General features: G+C 36.4%; 1 long non-coding RNA gene across 1 annotated transcript; it reads right to left on the bottom strand.

The window, feature by feature from the left end:
- Nucleotides 1–2,066: 2,066 nt before the first annotated feature.
- On the bottom strand, nt 2,067–4,762 carry LOC107092519. The gene is made up of 3 exons (XR_001481579.1): nt 4,667–4,762; nt 3,309–3,349; nt 2,067–2,313 (listed from the first exon to the last, which is right to left on the bottom strand). It is a non-coding gene; the product is annotated as an uncharacterized LOC107092519 (long non-coding RNA).
- Between the last annotated feature and the right edge of the window lie 1,857 nt (nt 4,763–6,619).

The raw sequence follows: 6,619 nt of genomic DNA, 5'->3' as shown, positions 1-6,619 counted from the left end.
CCATCCTGGAGAGAAATATCAGCTGTGCTGCTGCCATCAACACCTTTGTATATAGTAGATTGGCCTGTTTTTCAGTGTAGCCCTGTTTCTTTGACTGAGACTGGCTGGATGTGCTCTCTTCATCCTTTAACATGTGAGCTGGCTCAGAGCTCGTCTGTCTGGCCGTGCGTTTCCTGGCTGGGGCCGCCTTTTACAATTGCGTTTTGTATCTCTGCTTCTGTCTCCTTGAGCCCCCCTTGAACCCACGCCGAATGGTTTAGCTGGAGGTTTCTTCCTGTTAAAGGGGAGTTTCCCTTACCCTCTGTCACTACATGCATGCTTAGTGTGAGAAATTGCCTTTGAGTCAATGAGTTGATGCAATCAAGTGGTTTTCCTTAGATAGAAAACTTTGAATCGATTCAACTGTATGATCTGGTGAACTGTTAAGTGCCTTGAGCTGACATGTGTTGTGAATTGGCGCTATATAAATAAACTGAATTGAATTGAATTAAAACTGGGCAGATGTGTGCCATGGAAATATGCCCATGCCATTAGACCACCACCAGCTATCCGAAGCATTGAAGGATGCACAGCAGGATGGATCCATGCTTTTATTTTGGATTTTTATTATCCAATTTAGGTCACCCTTTGCTTCAACATTTATTCAGACATAATAAACTGCGTTCACTGGTTGTAATGAGTGTGTATTTGAGCAAATGCCCTTCTAGGCTTCCAAAACTAGCCCTCTTATTCTTCTTTAAGCTAAAATATCCTTTTCAGATAAACCTGTGTATATATGTGATTTTTTTTTTTAGAATAAAATTCCTAGGAGATCAATAAAGTCTAAAATATGGAGCCCCTTTCTTCTCCATACTGATGCTCAGCTTAAAGGAGACAACATAATCCTCATCACACCCAGATGCTTAAATAAATGGGATTTCTGACAATAAAAAGGTGGTGTGTTTTTTTTTTTATAAATTTGTAACAATTTGTACATTTAACTTAATTTATCAAAGTGATTTCACAACAACAGCCATTAAAAAAAAAAGTCTGTGTGTCTGTGAAAACAACTGCTGTTCATCCTAATGCCTAATAAAGCAGCGAGAAAGAGGAGAACGCACACATAAGGATAGTCTAACAAACAAAGATAGTCTAAGGATAGAGTGGTTTCAGTTCCATGAGCCTTAAAATAACTGTACAGTATTACACAATATATGAATGATGGATAGGTCATATAAATACTTGTGCATTGTTGGATGATTGTTATGTACAGATTTTTACATAGAATAGTGTTAGGTTTCACTTCTCCATATGGCCAAAAGGTTTACTATATAAACAATAGGGAAAGTAACTTCAAGTAACCGTTTAGACAGGAAGAACACAGCTGTGACGCAAATGAAAGCTTTGGTGGTTTTGAGTGTGCTGCATCTGTGAATCACTATCACTAACATCTCTGCTGCACGTCTCTATGATCTTCTGAACTGCATAGAAACACCATATTTTAATGAAACGTGTTTCATTTGTTACAGCTGAGAGCAACCTCGTCTGAGAGTAAACACGATAAGCATAAAAGGGTTAGATTTAACCCTAAAAGTAAACAAGATATACTGCATTATGCAATAATTGATAAAGCATTCTTCCTTAAAACTTAAACACTTCTAAATCCCTTTTTTTTGCATAAATTACTAAAGATGTCTGAGCTTTCAGTCTATCTACATATAGTTTTCAGAATCAGAATAGATGTAAGCATGCATGAAAAATCTAATAAATGATACACCATTTCAATCCAAGTTGCTGTGTTAGCTCAATAGATGGTAGAGTGAACCAAGCTCAAATCAAAGTCAGACATTTTACTCAGCACACATGGAAAAAAAGAAAGAAAAAATCACAAACAAGTAAGAGATAAAGCACAAAGAAGTAATTGACAAAGGGTGTGCAAAAAGCTCTCTTCAAACATTGCCAAATGTGGTAATGTGACAGTAGCCTTTATGAGCAGTTACTATATAAACATAGAATATACATATTTGATTTGCAAAAAAAAAAAAATATATATATATATATAATACAATACAATATAAAATGTGCAATAAAGCAGTCCAGAATGTACTGCTACTGCAAACACAAGCAGTTGGAGTCCACACAGATATTCCAGTTCTTTTTAAAGTTGAGTCATCTGGACAGCTTGTTTACCTGTGCATACACAGTCTCTGGTTGGTCTTTGACTCTACTCTTAGTGGATTCCTTACTTGAAGCTCCCACTGTGCTGTAGGTTGTAGTTGGGGAACAATCTTCATCTTTAACTGTTTCATTTCGTCTGTCAAGAGAATCCTCTACCTGGTAAATAAAGTTCAAGAAAAAAAGTTTGAAAATGTTTGGTGCAGTTTCAATTTAAGGGCTTAACCTCATGTTTGACCCCCTGTAAACTCACATTCAACCATGAGTGGTCGATGCAAAGCACCATACGAATGTCATTGTATTTAAATGAGGCCATTAATCAATGTTATTCAATGGTTACCAATGGTAACCACAGCAAAAATAGTGCAGTTTAACCAAGGTCCAAGCGCCTTGCTGTCCATAGGAGGAAACCATCAGTGCTCTACCAGACTTCATTCCCACCATAGGGTGAGCGTGAAGGTGCTTGTGATGGATCCTCCCCTCGTTCACGCCAAGACCAACAAACTTACCAGCAGACATGACGCTGAATCTGCTGCAACTACAAACTTTCTTTCTTTCTTATTCCTTTTATTTTATTTTATTTTTGGTGGGCGGTAAACAATATCATCTGTGTTTATATCAGATGTAAGAAGACTGTGTGAGTTCCTGTTGTAACCCTGTCAGGGAGAAGTAGTGGAGGACATTTCTTATTCTTTGCTACTACTCAATCTGTCCTGGTACTAGCCTGTCGCTAACTACTCAGAGAAAACTTCTTCATTAATAAAGTACCTGTTGAGTTGCACTCAGACCCAAGGCATTGTAAGGAGTTCACTGCTTTTCAGATGCACATTGTTTACACCCTGTACTGCGTCATCAAATGGAAGGAACTTCAGTTACGTGAAGCTGACACCCCTGTTGGTGCTTCATTATTGCAGCACCAATAATGCAGAGTTCAGCGACAGACCGGGCTCTGTGCTGGAGGTAAGTGAGGATGAGCAGTCAATCTAGGCCTAAATGGGCTTTAAAATGTGTAACTGTACTATTTTGAGTCTCACCAAACTCTAATATGTTGAGTTACAAAAATATTTATTTTATTTTATAATTAGTAAATCTTTGTTGTTAAAATATTCTAAAAATATATATTTCTAAGCTTATAGAGGAAAAATGCTACTCACCACAGGACATGCATATATTGTATTGTCCATGTCTTTGTTTCCTGCCAGTCAGAAAAAAAAAATAAGTGCATTTCTTTGAAATATTTCCGTTTGTCTGTGTTTATCTATTTATTCTATGATTGTTATAATAGTTTCTTTAATTAACAAAAAGGTTGCATTTGCATGGCTGCACAGTTCTTTGTAAATAAATTTGTAAATAAAACCAAAAGTAAATAATCAGTAATGTAAATAAACCCAAAATGCGTATGTATATATTACCTTAAAAAACACATACTGTACATTTTTACCCATAAAATAAAATTGCAACTTAGTAGTATTTCATTGATAATTTTAGAGTTTTCATTTAATTTTAGTTGAGTTTATTTTAAGATTAGCTCATGGTGAACTGCTTTGCTGACATGAATTTTTTCATAAAAGGAAACTGTAGAAATAGTTAAACTTCTTTACTGATTCACTCTTGGATTTTGCACTGCGTACAAGTTCATCAATCTATGAGAGGCTCAGCACTGATTCCGTGCCATTTTCTCTACCTTTGCAGATAAAAGCGTTTAACTCTACTTCTATTCTTACATGTTATTGTTTTAATGTGGATCCACTGCAGGAACAAAGGAGTCGGGCAACGTTAAAGTAAACTAAGGATGTACTAACTACAATATTAGAATACAAAAAACACAAAGAAATAAACCACTACATTACGATGAAAATCACAGCTGGTTTTCAGCATATTTCCACCATATTTGCCTTTGGGTAAAAAGTTAGAAAATACATTTTCATTTCCTGCCAAGTTCTCAGTTGGTTTTTAGTTTTCACTTTTTTTAAATGTATTTATTATAAAATATAAATTTGTGCTGTGTTTAGCTGCTGATAACAGCTCTGTGTGTGTTTTTATTGATTCTGTTTGTTTGTAGCTCCCACTTTTAAGAAAAAAGTTTAGATTTGTCAAATTTCCATGTTCCTGCTGACCAAAAGTACCCCCACACCACGATCATGTTGAAACCATGCTTCATAGTAAAGATAAGCAATGTTCAGCATGAACTTCTTTAACTATTTTTCGCCTTCTATCACACATTAAAAGGTATTCAGCAATTTAACATAAACATCCTTTATCACCATCACACTTTTGATCAATCCAACATAAAGGCCAGATATGTGGACACTGATCAGAGTTGTGATGTCACCGAAAAAAAGCATTCCATTGTGGTTAAATTATTACAATTGGGGATTGCTTTTGTTTGTTTTTTTCCCTTTTATGAATTCCAACAAATAATTTGAGATCATTTCAAAATATTGTAAAGCTATATTTACGTTTTTAAGGCACTGCATCATGACCACAAGAATGAATTTAAGCCTGAACTCACCTTTCTGACACCCTCTACGTCTGATGACTGAAATGAAAATTGCAATGACTGCAGTAACTATGATAAGCACAAGGATTATAAACATAACCCTGTTTCTGGATTCTACAATAAAAGAAAAGAAAAAGACTTTAGTGGTTGTAAAATGTAAGAATACACTTTACATTTTAGAAGAAAACCTTTTGCCTTTTGTAAAAGAAGGGACCAACTACATTCATGTTTTACTTTTCAGACTTAAGTTTGAAAAAAAAAAAAAATTCATAGATACTCCAGACAAAAAAAAAATGTACAGTGGTGTGAAAAAGTGTTTGCCCCCTTGCTCATTTCCTGTTTTTTTGCATGTTTGTCACACTTGTTTCAGAACATCAAACCAATTTAAACAATAGTCAAGGACAGCACAATTAAACACAAAATGCAATTTGTAAATAAGGGTGTTTATTAATAAAGGATAAAAAAAATCCAAACCATCATGGCCCTGTGTGAAAAAGTGATTGCCCCCCTCATTAAAATATACTATAACTGTGGTTTTTAACACCCGAGTTCAAATTCTCTAGCCACACCCAGGAGCCACACCTTAAATAGGAGCAGCCTGACACAGTAAAGTCCACCAAAAGATCCTTAAAAGCTACCCATCATGCCGAGATCCAAAGAAATTCAGGAACAATTGAGAAAGAAAGTAATTAAGATCTATCAGTCTGGAAAGGGTTATAAAGCCATTTCCAAAGCTTTGGGNGCTAACTACTCAGAGAAAACTTCTTCATTAATAAAGTACCTGTTGAGTTGCACTCAGACCCAAGGCATTGTAAGGAGTTCACTGCTTTTCAGATGCACATTGTTTACACCCTGTACTGCGTCATCAAATGGAAGGAACTTCAGTTACGTGAAGCTGACACCCCTGTTGGTGCTTCATTATTGCAGGTTTGTGCCAATAAAATTATCAATTGCCAAAAAACGAACAAAAAAGCTCAGATATGCTACTGGTTCACTGTGTACTGTTTTAGAGATATTAAAGAAGACCAATGTTTAATATCGACGTTGAAGCCATCCCAGTATGCTGCTGTTTGAGAATATGAAATGATTGCATAGCATCACATGTCATTCTTGTGCTGGCACTGAGTATAACAGTGAACATATTTACCAAATTTAGTGGCTGGAATGATTGTTTAATATTTAGTAAATCACCAGCCTCCCAGATCCTTCAGTTTTGTCATGCAGTTACCCCCAGCAACCCCATTACATGTCCTATCAAGGTCTCGCTGTCAGTATTTCACAATTAGAGCACAGATAAAACTTAAAGGTAGAGTGAACAATGTTATTTTTCTGGGTGGATCGCCAAAATAAGTGCTCATTGCCATTTTCACTTACCGGTGGTGAGTCTGACATAGTGGAAAAATTGCAAATTGTCTTTTGGAAAGTAAGTTTGTATGAGCGATGCAAACAGAAGCTTTTAAACAGAGTGTGCACCAGGAGAAATGGGCTCGTGCACGCTCTCACATGTGTTTAATAGGTGTTCCCTCTCTGGAGCGAGTACAGGGTTGTGCATGTGCATTTATTTTGTAACGTGGAGAGGGTGAATCTTTTCAAAAATTCACGAAAATCCTCCACTATACCTTTAACATCACAGGCTGCTGCTAAATTGTTCTCTATATCTAAATTGTTCTCTATGCACAACTTTTGAATTGGCATTTTTGGAAAAACCCGGGAAGTGCTGAAAAAGTAGATTGCTTTGGTTCATCCAGAGCTGCTTCTGGATGATGGTCAGATTCCGCGGTAATTCCTTTCTAATTTACTGGTGCAGAGAGCACCGATGCTGGGCAGAGTGCAGCGACAGACCGGAGGTAAGTGAGGACAAGCAGTCAAACTAGGCCTAAATGGGCTTTAAAATGTGTAACTGTACTATTTTGAGCCTCACCAAACTCTAATGTGTTGAGTTACAAAAATATTTCTTTTATTTTA

The sequence above is a fragment of the Cyprinodon variegatus genome, unplaced genomic scaffold, assembly GCF_000732505.1.
Source record: "Cyprinodon variegatus isolate N-32 unplaced genomic scaffold, C_variegatus-1.0 Scaffold17, whole genome shotgun sequence".
In the NCBI taxonomy this organism is placed as follows: domain Eukaryota; kingdom Metazoa; phylum Chordata; class Actinopteri; order Cyprinodontiformes; family Cyprinodontidae; genus Cyprinodon; species Cyprinodon variegatus.
This window is presented reverse-complemented; position numbering and strand designations above follow the sequence as displayed.